General features: G+C 47.7%; 1 protein-coding gene across 1 annotated transcript in view; it reads right to left on the bottom strand.

The window, feature by feature from the left end:
- Positions 1 to 15460, bottom strand: part of LOC141072493 (uncharacterized) — a 28988-nt gene that overhangs the window by 4593 nt on the left and 8935 nt on the right. The window lies entirely within an intron of this gene.

Genomic DNA, 15460 nt, shown 5'->3' with positions numbered 1-15460 from the left:
ATACAGACCGCACTCTCAGCCTCCAATATATCGTACAGACCGCACTCTCAGCCTCCAATATATCGTACAGACCGCACTCTCAGCCTCCAATATATCGTACAGACCGCACTCTCAGCCTCCAATATATCATACAGACCGCACTCTCAGCCTCCTATATATCGTAAAGACCGCACCCTCAGCCTCCAATATATCATACAGACCGCACTCTCAGCCTCCTATATATCGTACAGACCGCACTCTCAGCCTCCAATATATCGTACAGACCGCACTCTCAGCCTCCAATATATCGTACAGACCGCACTCTCAGCCTCCAATATATCGTACAGACTGCACTCTCAGCCTCCAATATATCGTACAGACCGCACTCTCATCCTCCAATATATCATACAGACCGCACTCTCAGCCTCCAATATATCGTACAGACTGCACTCTCAGCCTCCAATATATCGTACAGACCGCACTCTCATCCTCCAATATATCATACAGACCGCACTCTCAGCCTCCTATATATCGTAAAGACCGCACCCTCAGCCTCCAATATATCATACAGACCGCACTCTCAGCCTCCAATATATCATACAGACCGCACTCTCAGCCTCCAATATATCGTACAGACCGCACTCTCAGCCTCCAATATATCGTACAGACCGCACTCTCAGCCTCCAATATATCATACAGACCGCACTCTCAGCCTCCTATATATCGTAAAGACCGCACCCTCAGCCTCCAATATATCATACAGACCGCACTCTCAGCCTCCTATATATCATACAGACCGCACTCTCAGCCTCCAATATATCGTACAGACCGCACTCTCAGCCTCCTATATATCGTACAGACCGCACTCTCAGCCTCCAATATATCGTACAGACCGCACTCTCAGCCTCCAATATATCGTACAGACCGCACTCTCAGCCTCCAATATATCGTACAGACCGCACTCTCAGCCTCCAATATATCGTACAGACCGCACTCTCAGCCTCCTATATATCGTACAGACCGCACTCTCAGCCTCCAATATATCGTACAGACCGCACTCTCAGCCTCCAATATATCGTACAGACCGCACTCTCAGCCTCCAATATATCGTACAGACCGCACTCTCAGCCTCCAATATATCGTACAGACCGCACTCTCAGCCTCCAATATATCATACAGACCGCACTCTCAGCCTCCAATATATCATACAGACCGCACTCTCAGCCTCCAATATATCATACAGACCGCACTCTCAGCCTCCAATATATCGTACAGACCGCACTCTCAGCCTCCAATATATCGTACAGACCGCACTCTCAGCCTCCTATATATCATACAGACCGCACTCTCAGCCTCCAATATATCATACAGATCGCACTCTCAGCCTCCAATATATCGTACAGACCGCACTCTCAGCCTCCAATATATCATACAGACCGCACTCTCAGCCTCCTATATATCGTAAAGACCGCACCCTCAGCCTCCAATATATCATACAGACCGCACTCTCAGCCTCCAATATATCATACAGACCGCACTCTCAGCCTCCAATATATCGTACAGTCTGCACTCTCAGCCTCCAATATATCGTACAGACCGCACTCTCAGCCTCCAATATATCGTACAGACCGCACTCTCAGCCTCCTATATATCGTACAGACCGCACTCTCAGCCTCCTATATATCGTACAGACCGCACTCTCAGCCTCCTATATATGATACAGACCGCACTCTCAGCCTCCTATATATCGTACAGACCGCACTCTCAGCCTCCTATATATCGTACAGACCGCACTCTCAGCCTCCTATATATCGTACAGACCGCACTCTCAGCCTCCTATATATCGTACAGACCGCACTCAGCCTCCTTTCTATCGTACAGACCGCACTCTCAGCCTCCTATATATCGAACAGACCGCACTCTCAGCCTCCAATATATCATACAGACCGCACTCTCAGCCTCCAATATATCATACAGACTGCACTCTCAGCCTCCTATATATCGTACAGACCGCACTCTCAGCCTCCAATATATCGTACAGACCGCACTCAGCCTCCTTTCTATTGTACAGACCGCACTCTCAGCCTCCTATATATCATACAGACCGCACTCTCAGCCTCCTATATATCGTACAGACCGCACTCTCAGCCTCCTATATATCGTACAGACCGCACTCTCAGCCTCCTATATATCGTACAGACCGCACTCTCAGCCTCCTATATATCGTACAGACCGCACTCTCAGCCTCCTATATATCGTACAGACCGCACTCTCAGCCTCCTATATATCGTACAGACCGCACTCAGCCTCCTTTCTATCGTACAGACCGCACTCTCAGCCTCCTATATATCGTACAAACCGCACTCTCAGCCTCCTATATATCATACAGACCGCACTCTCAGCCTCCAATATATCGTACAGACCGCACTCTCAGCCTCCAATATATCGTACAGACCGCACTCTCAGCCTCCAATATATCGTACAGACCGCACTCTCAGCCTCCTATATATCGTACAGACCGCACTCTCAGCCTCCTATATATCGTACAGACCGCACTCTCAGCCTCCTATATATCGTACAGACCGCACTCTCAGCCTCCTATATATCGTACAGACCGCACTCTCAGCCTCCTATATATCGTACAGACCGCACTCAGCCTCCTTTCTATCGTACAGACCGCACTCTCAGCCTCCTATATATCGAACAGACCGCACTCTCAGCCTCCAATATATCATACAGACCGCACTCTCAGCCTCCAATATATCATACAGACTGCACTCTCAGCCTCCTATATATCGTACAGACCGCACTCTCAGCCTCCAATATATCGTACAGACCGCACTCAGCCTCCTTTCTATTGTACAGACCGCACTCTCAGCCTCCTATATATCGTACAGACCGCACTCTCAGCCTCCTATATATCGTACAGACCGCACTCTCAGCCTCCTATATATCGTACAGACCGCACTCTCAGCCTCCTATATATCGTACAGACTGCACTCTCAGCCTCCTATATATCGTACAGACCGCACTCTCAGCCTCCTATATATCGTACAGACCGCACTCAGCCTCCTTTCTATCGTACAGACCGCACTCTCAGCCTCCTATATATCGAACAGACCGCACTCTCAGCCTCCAATATATCATACAGACCGCACTCTCAGCCTCCAATATATCATACAGACTGCACTCTCAGCCTCCTATATATCGTACAGACCGCACTCTCAGCCTCCAATATATCGTACAGACCGCACTCAGCCTCCTTTCTATTGTACAGACCGCACTCTCAGCCTCCTATATATCGTACAGACCGCACTCTCAGCCTCCTATATATCGTACAGACCGCACTCTCAGCCTCCTATATATCGTACAGACCGCACTCTCAGCCTCCTATATATCGTACAGACCGCACTCTCAGCCTCCTATATATCGTACAGACCGCACTCAGCCTCCTTTCTATCGTACAGACCGCACTCTCAGCCTCCTATATATCGAACAGACCGCACTCTCAGCCTCCAATATATCATACAGACTGCACTCTCAGCCTCCTATATATCGTACAGACCACACTCTCAGCCTCCAATATATCGTACAGACCGCACTCAGCCTCCTTTCTATTGTACAGACCGCACTCTCAGCCTCCTATATATCATAAAGACCGCACTCTCAGCCTCCCATATATCGTACAGACCGCACTCTCAGCCTCCTATATATCGTACAGACCGCACTCTCAGCCTCCTATATATCGTACAGACCGCACTCTCAGCCTCCTATATATCGTACAGACCGCACTCTCAGCCTCCTATATATCGTACAGACCGCACTCTCAGCCTCCTATATATCGTACAGACCGCACTCTCAGCCTCCTATATATCGTACAGACCGCACTCTCAGCCTCCTATATATCATACAGACCGCACTCTCAGCCTCCTATATATCATACAGACCGCACTCTAAGCCTCCTATATATCGTACAGACCGCACTCTCAGCCTCCTATATATCGTACAGACCGCACTCTCAGCCTCCTATATATCGTACAGACCGCACTCTCAGCCTCCAATATATCATACAGACCGCACTCTTAGCCTCCTATATATCATACAGACCGCACTCTCAGCCTCCAATATATCATACAGACCGCACTCTCAGCCTCCCATATATCGTACAGACCGCACTCTCAGCCTCCTATATATCGTACAGACCGCACTCTCAGCCTCCTATATATCGTACAGACCGCACTCTCAGCCTCCTATATATCGTACAGACCGCACTCTCAGCCTCCTTTCTATCGTACAGACCGCACTCTCAGCCTCCTATATATCGTACAGACCGCACTCTCAGCCTCCAATATATCATACAGACCGCACTCTCAGCCTCCTATATATCGAACAGACCGCACTCTCAGCCTCCAATATATCATACAGACCGCACTCTCAGCCTCCAATATATCATACAGACCGCACTCTCAGCCTCCTATATATCGAACAGACCGCACTCTCAGCCTCCTATATATCGAACAGACCGCACTCTCAGCCTCCAATATATCGTACAGACCGCACTCTCAGCCTCCAATATATCGTACAGACCGCACTCTCAGCCTCCAATATATCATACAGACCGCACTCTCAGCCTCCAATATATCGAACAGACTGCACTATCAGCCTCCTATATATCGTACAGACCGCACTCAGCCTCCTTTCTATTGTACAGACCGCACTCTCAGCCTCCTTTCTATTGTACAGACCGCACTCTCAGCCTCCTATATATCATACAGACCGCACTCTCAGCCTCCTATATATCATACAGACCGCACTCTCAGCCTCCTATATATCATACAGACCGCACTCTCAGCCTCCTATATATCGTACAGACCGCACTCTCAGCCTCCTATATATCGTACAGACCGCACTCTCAGCCTCCTATATATCGTACAGACCGCACTCAGCCTCCTTTCTATTGTACAGACCGCACTCTCAGCCTCCTTTCTATTGTACAGACCGCACTCTCAGCCTCCTATATATCGAACAGACCGCACTCTCAGCCTCCTATATATCGAACAGACCGCACTCTCAGCCTCCAATATATCGTACAGACCGCACTCTCAGCCTCCAATATATCGTACAGACCGCACTCTCAGCCTCCAATATATCATACAGACCGCACTCTCAGCCTCCAATATATCGAACAGACTGCACTATCAGCCTCCTATATATCGTACAGACCGCACTCAGCCTCCTTTCTATTGTACAGACCGCACTCAGCCTCCTTTCTATTGTACAGACCGCACTCTCAGCCTCCTATATATCATACAGACTGTACTCTTGGCATCCTATATCACATACAGACTCAGTCTCCTATAATAGATACTTTCCATAAGTGTGGTATGTACAGTAAATAGGATGCCGATATTGCGGTATGTACGGAATATTGACCTCGTATATGACATACAGGCTGTTGGCCTCTTATTAGGCCTCCTAGGAGACATACAGACTGTCGGACTCCTATAAGACATAGAGACTGTCGGCCTCCTATTAGGCCCCTTATAAGACATACAGACTATCGGCCTCCTATGAGACATACAGACTGTCGTCTCCTATTAGGCCCCCTATAAGACATACAGACTGTCGCCATCTTAGATACTGTACAGACTGCACTCTCTGCCTATATACGGCATACAGGAGGATGATAGTGCGGTCTGTACGGTCGGTATACAGGCCTCATATGACATATTAGGCCATATAAGAGTGTGGTGTGTGTGTATCTTATATAGGAGGCACTGGCAGAGATTGTGATCGGTAATGCTGCATCATGTCATGTGTTTGAGCAGGGCCGGTTTTAGGCAAAGTGGGACCCTAGGCAAAGTTTAAAATGGGGCCCCAAATGCTAACATATTGCACATCACACAGAAGTAGTTCGATTGTATTTACATGTGCTGAGTTAAGGCTGCTAAATGAGTGTGATCGACAATATTGAAGTTGTTCAACACTTGTTTCCCGGCCTCTTTCCACCGTCTGAGAAAGAATGATGGGGACAGAACAATCACTAATGGATCAATCTGTCCCCATACAGTATCATGTTATCAGCAGCACATCTACAGTTTACACCCCATAGTCCTCCATATAATATAATGTACCCCATAGTCCTCCATATAGTATAATACACCCCATACAGTCCTCCATATAGTATAATATACTCCCCATAGTCCTCCATATAGTATAATACACCGCCATAGTCATCCATGTAGTATTATTATTATTATTATTATTATTATTATTTATTGTTATAGCGCCATTTATTCCATGGCGCTTTACATGTGAGGAGGGGTATACATAAAAACAAGTACAATAATCTTAAACAATACAAGTCATAACTGGTACAGGAGGAGAGAGGACCCTGCCCGCGAGGGCTCACAATCTTCAAGGGATGGGTGGTAATACAGTAGGCGAGGGTAGAGCTGGTCGTGCAGCGGTTTGGTCGATCGGTGGTTACTGCAGGTTATAGGCTTGTCGGAAGAGGTGGGTCTTCAGGCTCTTTTTGAAGGTTTCGATGGTAGGTGAGAGTCTGATATGTTGTGGTAGAGAGTTCCAGAGTAGGGGTGATGCGCGAGAGAAATCTTGTATGCGATTGTGGGAAGAGGAGATAAGAGGGGAGTAGAGAAGGAGATCTTGTGAGGATCGGAGGTTGCGTGCAGGAAAGTACCGGGAGACGAGGTCACAGATGTATGGAGGAGACAAGTTGTGGATGGCTTTGTATGTCATGGTTAGGGTTTTGTAATGGAGTCTCTGGGCAATTGGGAGCCAGTGAAGGGATTGACAGAGGGGAGAAGCTGGGGAATAGCGGGGGGACAGGTGGATTAGTCGGGCAGCAGAGTTTAGAATAGATTGGAGGGGTGCGAGAGTGTTTGAGGGGAGGCCACAGAGCATGAGGTTGCAGTAGTCAAGGCGAGAGATGATGAGGGCATGGACTAGGGTTTTTGCAGATTCTTGGGTGAGGAATGAACGGATGCGTGAAATATTTTTGAGTTGAAGTCGGCATGAAGTGGAAAGGGTTTGGATATGTGGTTTGAAGGAGAGATCAGCGTCAAGGATTACTCCGAGGCAGCGAGCTTGTGGGACTGGGGAGAGTGGGCAGTCATTTACTGTAATTGATAGGTTCGTAGGGGGGGTCACGTGAGATGGGGGAAAGATGATGAATTCTGTTTTGTCCATGTTGAGTTTCAGATATCTAGTGGAGAAGAAGGATGAAATAGTGGACAGACATTGAGGGATTCTGGTTAGTAGGGAGGTGATATCTGGTCCAGAGATGTAGATCTGTGTGTCATCAGCATAAAGATGATACTGAAAGCCATGAGATTCTATGAGCTGTCCCAGGCCAAAGGTGTAAATAGAGAACAGCAGGGGCCCAAGGACTGAACCTTGTGGGACTCCGACAGATAGGGGGCGAGGTGAGGAGGTGGTGTGTGAGTGGGAGACGCTGAATGTCCGGTCTGTTAGGTATGATGAGATCCAGGAGAGGGCCAAGTCTGTGATGCCGAGGGATGAGAGGGTCTGTAATAATAGGGAATGGTCCACTGTGTCAAAGGCAGCCGACAGGTCCAGGAGGAGGAGGACAGAGTAGTGTCGCTTGCTCTTGGCAGTTAAGAGGTCATTGGTGACCTTAGTAAGGGCTGTTTCAGTGGAGTGGTGTGACCGGAAGCCAGATTGTAAGCGGTCGAAGAGGGAGCAAGAAGAGAGATGGGAGGACAGTTCAAGGTAGACGTGTTGTTCCAGTAGCTTGGAGGCGTATGGGAGAAGTGATATAGGGCGATAGCTAGATACAGAGGATGGGTCAAGAGAGGGCTTTTTGAGGATAGGTGTGATGGAGGCATGTTTAAAGCTTGAGGGGAAAACACCAGTTGTTAGTGATAGGTTGAAGAGATGGGTTAGGGTTGGGATGAAGACTGTGGTGAGGTTTGGGATGAAGTGGGATGGGATCGGGTCGAGTGCACAGGTGGTGAGATGTGATCTTGAGAGTAGAGTGGAGAGTCGATCTTCTGTAATGGTGGAGAAGTTGGTTTTGAAGGTGGAGGGCTGGGAAGTCGGGAGGAAGGGCTCTGGGGGTTGTTGACCAAAACTGTCCCTGATGTTATCAATTTTCTGCTTGAAAAATGAGGCAAAGTCTTCAGCTGAGATGAGTGGGGAGGGAGGAGGTGCTGGGGGGCGGAGGAGAGAATTGAAGGTGTTGAATAACTGTTTAGGGTTGTGAGACAGGGAGGATATGAGAGATGAGAAGTAGGTTTGTTTAGCTGTGGCGAGTGTGGTCTTGAAAGTAGTGAGGGACTGTTTGAATGCGATGAAGTGCTCGTTGGAGTGGGATCTTTTCCATCTGCGCTCAGCAGCCCTGGAAGCTCGCCTCAGCTCTTTGGTCAGGCTGGTGTGCCAGGGCTGTCTGTTGATTTTGCGAGTTTTGGTATGTGTAAGTGGGGCAGCGGATTCCAAAGCTACAGCTATTGTGGTGTTATATAGAGCGGCAGCGTCATCCGCATTGTGTAAGGAACTTATATCTGTAAGAGGGAGGAGGGATTCAGAGAATGAGTGTAGGTCAAGGTGTTTAAGATTCCTGCGAGGGTGTGAAAGTTTGTGGGGTGAGGATTGTAGACATGGAGTGAAGAGGGAAGAGAATGTGAGCAGGTTGTGGTCAGAGAGAGGAAGAGGTGAGTTAGAGAGGTTAGATAGGGAGCAGAGGCGGGTGAAGATGAGGTCCAGTGTGTGGCCATCTTTGTGGGTGGCTGTAGAAGACCATTGAGTGAGGCCGAAGGAGGAAGTGAGAGATAGAAGTTTAGTGGCAGCTGAGAGGGAAGTGTCAATGGGGATGTTGAAGTCGCCCATGATGATGGTAGGGATGTCAGCGGAAAGGAAATGAAGTAACCAGGTGGTGAAGTGGTCAAAGAAGGTGGTGGCTGGCCCTGGGGGGCGGTAGATGACAGCCAGTTGGAGGTTGGAGGGGGAGTAGATGCGCACAGAGTGCACCTCAAAGGAAGGGAGGGTACAATTAGTTAGTACAATTCACTTCCCATAGTATAATGCACCCCATAGTTCTTCATATAGTATAATGTATTCCCCATAGTCCTTGATACAGTATAATGCAGCCACACCATAGAGCATAATGCAGCCACCCCATAGAGCATAATGCAGCCACCCCAAAGAGTATAATGCAGCCCCGCCATACAATATAATGTAACCCCCATAGAATAAAATGCAGCCCCACTCTTACAGTTTAATGCAGCCACCCCTTAGAGCATAATGTAGCCACCCCAAAGAATATAATGTAACTCCCCATAGAATATAATATAGCCCCCTAATATAGTATAATGCAGCCGCTCCATAGAATATATGGCAGCCCCTAATATAGTATAATGTAGCCCCTCCATAGAATACAATGTAGCCCTCCTCATATAGTATAATACAGCCCCAATAGAATATAATGTAGCCCCCTCAAAAAATATAATAGAGCCCCCATACAATATAATCTAGCCCCACATAGACTATAATGCAGCCCCCCATAGAATACAATGTAGCCTCCTCATATAGTATAATGTAGCCCACTCAGAGTATGATGCGATCACCCCAATAGAATATAATATAATACAGCCCCCCATAGAATATAATGTAGCCCCGAATAGAATAGAATACAGCCCACCTCCCCATAGAATATAATGTATCCCCCTATATTATATAACACAGCCTCCCCCATAGGATATAATGTATAATGTACCCATCATGGTATATAACACAGTCACATAATATATAGCACAGCCACAAAGTATATAACACAGCCCCACAAAGTATATAACACAGCCCCAAGTGGTATATAGCACAGCACCACATGGTATATGGCACAACCCCACATGGTATATAGTACAGCCCCATATGGTATACAGCACTGCACCACATGGTATACAGCACAGCCCCCATTGGTATACAGCACAGCCCCAGATGGTATATAGCACAGCACCATGGTATATAGCACAGCCCCACATTGGTATACAGCACAGTCCCATATGGTATACAGCACAACACCATGGTATACAGCACCAAATGGTACACAGCATCAAATGGTATACAGCACTGCCCCATGGTATGCACCAGCTCTCCCTCCCCCCCCGAGAATGGCCCCACAGTCACTGTTACATTTAAAAAAACCAAAACACTCAACTCCTCGTGCCCGCACTGCTCCGGTATCCTGCTCTGCCTGGCACACAGTGAGTGCGCAATGAAGTGTCAGAGGCACAGCAGGGAATGATCATCCATCATTGCTATGAACTGTACCGGCATCTATGATGCCGGTATAGTTCAATGCGGTGGCGGGGGTAGTCGGCATGGGGGCTTTTATAGAACATAATACACATCCCTTTTATTTTTTCCTTTCTTTTCCATGACCCAGAAGTCCCCCATCCAGTTCCGGGTCAGCGGCTGTGGTGTATCGCGCATGCGCCACCAGCACTTCCCCTACCACCTGTACCTCAGCCTGTGTGCCCCGGAAGTCCAACTTTCACTTCCGGGGCAGAAGAATCTGTGTCAGTCGGCGCATGTGCCAGCTCGGCTTCATGCACCGGGCTGCATCCAGGATGCAGGCCTTACCGGAATGCTGCCCCCCACGCAACTGCTATGCTGGTCGGGGCCCGTGAAGCCCAGCTCCATCCCCTGGTCACCATTGGAACCCGTAAGAAGCTGTGTTCCCGCAGCTTCATGCAGCCGACGGCGCGTCTCCCGAGTGAGACCGGGCGGCCCTCCCCAGACCCAGCCATCGTGCCATCCACTAGATGAGGAGGGAGCCGTCAAATGGAAACTCCTCCAACGCTGCATCTGGACCACAGCCCCTGCCTTTCCCACAGACCCCGCACAGGCGGCATGCATTGGCCCAGGTATGTGTTCTTGTAGGAGATTCTTCCTGTGGATGCCGTAGGAACAGGAAACCAACTGAGGAGGAGAGGCAGACCTCCCCTTTTATTTTCTGTAGGTTTCCTGTTCCTATGGGGTGGATCCCTCTCTCCAGTGGGTGCTGTCATGGCGAAGGGTAAAATTAGGGGTAGTAGTCCGGTGGCTCTGGCTGACTGGATGATATGGGATATTAGGGGTAGTAGTCCGGTGGCTCTGGCTGACTGGATGATGTGGGATATTAGGGGTAGTAGTCCGATGGCTCTGGCTGACGGGATGATGTGGGATATTAGGGGTAGTAGTCTGGTGGCTCTGGCTGCCGGGATGATGTGGGATATTAGGGGTAGTAGTCCGGTGGCTCTGGCTGACGGGATGATGTGGGATATTAGGGGTAGTAGTCCGGTGGCTCTGGCTGATGGGATGATATGGGATATTAGGGGTAGTAGTCCGGTGGCTCTGGCTGATGGGATGATGTGGGATATTAGGGGTAGTAGTCCGGTGGCTCTGGCTGACGGGATGATGTGGGATATTAGGGGTAGTTGTCCGGTGGCTCTGGCTGACGGGATGATATGGGATATTAGGGGTAGTAGTCCGGTGGCTCTGGCTGATGGGATGATGTGGGATATTAGGGGTAGTTGTCCGGTGGCTCTGGCTGACGGGATGATATGGGATATTAGGGGTAGTAGTCCGGTGGCTCTGGCTGATGGGATGATGTGGGATATTAGGGGTAGTAGTCCGGTGGCTCTGGCTGACGGGATGATGTGGGATATTAGGGGTAGTAGTCCGGTGGCTCTGGCTGACGGGATGATGTGGGATATTAGGGGTAGTAGTCCGGTGGCTCTGGCTGACGGGATGATGTGGGATATTAGGGGTAGTAGTCCGGTGGCTCTGGCTGACGGGATGATGTGGGATATTAGGGATAGTAGTCCGGTGGCTCTGGCTGATGGGATGATGTGGGATATTAGGGGTAGTAGTCCGGTGGCTCTGGCTGACGGGATGATGTGGGAAATTAGGGGTAGTAGTCCGGTGGTTCTGACTGACGGGATGATATGGGATATTAGTGGTAGTAGTCCGGTGGCTCTGGCTGATGGGATGATATGGGATATTAGGGGTAGTAGTCCGGTGGCTCTGACTGATGGGACGATGTGGGATATTATAGTGAATGTGGCTATGAGGAGTGGGCAGGGCTATACACTCAGATTATGCATAATATATATATACATACATACACACACAGTACAGACCAAAAGTTTGGACACACCTTCTCATTCAAAGAGTTTTCTTTATTTTCATGACTATGAAAATTGTAGATTCACTCTGAAGGCATCAAAACTATCAAAACTATGAATTAACACGTGGAATTTTATAAGTAACAAAAAAGTGTGAAACAACTGAAAATATATCTTATATTCTAGGTTCTTCAAAGTAGCCACCTTTTGCTTTGATTTCTGCTTTGCACACTCTTGACATTCTCTTGATGAGCTTCAAGAGGTAGTCACCGGAAATGGTTTTCACTTCACAGGTGTGCCCTGTCAGGTTTAATAAGTGGGATTTCTTGCCTTATAAATGAGGTTGGGACCATCAGTTGTGTTGTGCAGAAGTCTGGTGGATACACAGCTGATAGTCCTACTGAATAGACTGTTAGAATTTGTATTATGGCAAGAAAAAAAGCAGCTGACAGTCTATTCAGTAGGAATTAAAAATAAACCAATAAATTTCGTTCAACTTCACAATTGTGTCCCACTTGTTGATTCTTCACCAGAAATTTACATTTGGTATCTTTATGTTTGAAGCATGATACAGTACAGACCAAAAGTGTGTGTGTATATATTGTGCGTGCATGTAGATATAAGTATATATATGTATGTATATATGTATACATATGTGTGTGTATGTATATAATATACAGTGGGGAAAAAAAGTATTTAGTCAGTCAGCAATAGTGCAAGTTCCACCACTTAAAAAGATGAGAGGCGTCTGTAATTTACATCATAGGTAGACCTCAACTATGGGAGACAAACTGAGAAAAAAAAATCCAGAAAATCACATTGTCTGTTTTTTTTTCATTTTATTTGCATATTATGGTGGAAAATAAGTATTTGGTCAGAAACAAAATTTCATCTCAATACTTTGTGATATATCCTTTGTTGGCAATGACAGAGGTCAAACGTTTTCTGTAAGTCTTCACAAGGTTGCCACACACTGTTGTTGGTATGTTGGCCCATTCCTCCATGCAGATCTCCTCTAGAGCAGTGATGTTTTTGGCTTTTCGCTTGGCAACACGGACTTTCAACTCCCTCCAAAGGTTTTCTATAGGGTTGAGATCTGGAGACTGGCTAGGCCACTCCAGAACCTTGAAATGCTTCTTACGAAGCCACTCCTTCGTTGCCCTGGCGGTGTGCTTTGGATCATTGTCATGTTGAAAGACCCAGCCACGTTTCATCTTCAATGCCCTTGCTGATGGAAGGAGGTTTGCACTCAAAATCTCACGATACATGGCACCATTCATTCTTTCATGTACCCGGATCAGTCGTCCTGGCCCCTTTGCAGAGAAACAGCCCCAAAGCATGATATTTCCACCACCATGCTTTACAGTAGGTATGGTGTTTGATGGATGCAACTCAGTATTCTTTTTCCTCCAAACACGACAAGTTGTGTTTCTACCAAACAGTTCCAGTTTGGTTTCATCAGACCATAGGACATTCTCCCAAAACTCCTCTGGATCATCCAAATGCTCTCTAGCAAACTTCAGACGGGCCCGGACATGTACAGGCTTAAGCTGTGGGACACGTCTGGCACTGCAGGATCTGAGTCCATGGTGGCGTAGTGTGTTACTTATGGTTGGCCTTGTTACATTGGTCCCAGCTCTCTGCAGTTCATTCACTAGGTCCCCCCGCGTGGTTCTGGGATTTTTGCTCACCATTCTTGTGATCATTCTGACCCCACGGGGTGGGATTTTGCGTGGAGCACCAGATCGAGGGAGATTATCAGTGGTCTTGTATGTCTTCCATTTTCTAATAATTGCTCCCACAGTTGATTTCTTCACTCCAAGCTGGTTGGCTATTGCAGATTCAGTCTTCCCAGCCTGGTGCAGGGCTACAATTTTGTTTCTGGTGTCCTTTGACAGCTCTTTGGTCTTCACCATAGTGGAGTTTGGAGTCAGACTGTTTGAGGGTGTGCACAGGTGTCTTTTTATACTGATAACAAGTTTAAACAGGTGCCATTACTACAGGTAATGAGTGGAGGAAAGAGGAGACTCTTAAAGAAGAAGTTACAGGTCTGTGAGAGCCAGAAATCTTGATTGCTTGTTTCTGACCAAATACTTATTTTCCACCATAATATGCAAATAAAATGAAAAAAAACCAGACAATGTGATTTTCTGGATTTTTTTTTCTCAGTTTGTCTCCCATAGTTGAGGTCTACCTATGATGTAAATTACAGACGCCTCTCATCTTTTTAAGTGGTGGAACTTGCACTATTGCTGACTGACTAAATACTTTTTTTCCCCACTGTATGTATATATATTATATTATATTGTGCGTGTACAGTATGTGGGGAAAGCTTGAAAAGTTCCAGGGGGCCAAATACTTTGCAAGGCACTGTAAGGGTACTGTTACAGTTAGCGACGCTCCAGCGATCCCGAGAATGATACGACCTGGTAAGGATCACTGGTGCGTCGCTACATGGTCGCTAGTAAGCTGTCAAAGAGGCAGATCTATTCAGCGACGCAGCAACGATCCGGCGATCCGTATAGCGACCTTGGCGGTCGTTGGGCCCTTGTCACACACCAGCTATTCTAAACGATTCCAGCCTGCGCCCCTGAGTTCTGCGTCGCCAACAAGGTCGCTCGTCGGCGTCAAACACAGCGATGCATGCTGGCCAGTGGGACGCCAACAATGAAAAATGGTCCAGGATGTTTGAGCACAATCAGCGATATCAGGCGGGGGGGCCAGTCGCCGCTATGTGTCACACGTAGGGAGATCGCTGTGGCGTCACAAAATCTGTGATGTTCCAGCGATCTCGCTAACGATCTTGTTATGTGAGACAAGGCCTTAACTACAATCAGCGTCGGACTGGAACACCTTGGGCCCACCAGAGAAAATCATTCTTGGGGCCCACTATGTAGCTGCATAGAGTTAAATACCAGACCACCAATTATGCAGTAAAACATGCTAATATCCGGGTATAATATAAGGTTGTACATGTCTTAATTATGTAGCAGGAGTTGGGGTAGCCCCCTCATAGAATATAAAGCAGCCCCCTCACATAGTATAATGCAGCCATCTCATAGAATATAATGCAGCCATCTCATAGAATATAATACTGCCCCCCTCATAGGGTATAATACTGCCCCCCTCATAGGGAATAATGCACCCCCTCATAGGGTATAATACTGCCCCCCTCATAGGGTATAATGCACCCCCTCATAGGGTATAATGCTGCCCCCTCATAGGGTATAATACTGCCCCCCTCATAGGGTATAATGCTGCCCCCTCATAGGGTATAATACTGCCCCCCTCATAGGGTATAATGCTGCCCCCTCATAGGGTATAATACTGCCCTC

Source organism: Dendrobates tinctorius, unplaced genomic scaffold (assembly GCF_039654945.1).
Source record: "Dendrobates tinctorius isolate UK_male_01 unplaced genomic scaffold, ASM3965494v1 ptg000274l, whole genome shotgun sequence".
NCBI classification, from domain to species: domain Eukaryota; kingdom Metazoa; phylum Chordata; class Amphibia; order Anura; family Dendrobatidae; genus Dendrobates; species Dendrobates tinctorius.
Note: the sequence above shows the minus strand (reverse complement) of the source record. Positions and strands in the feature narration are given on the sequence as shown.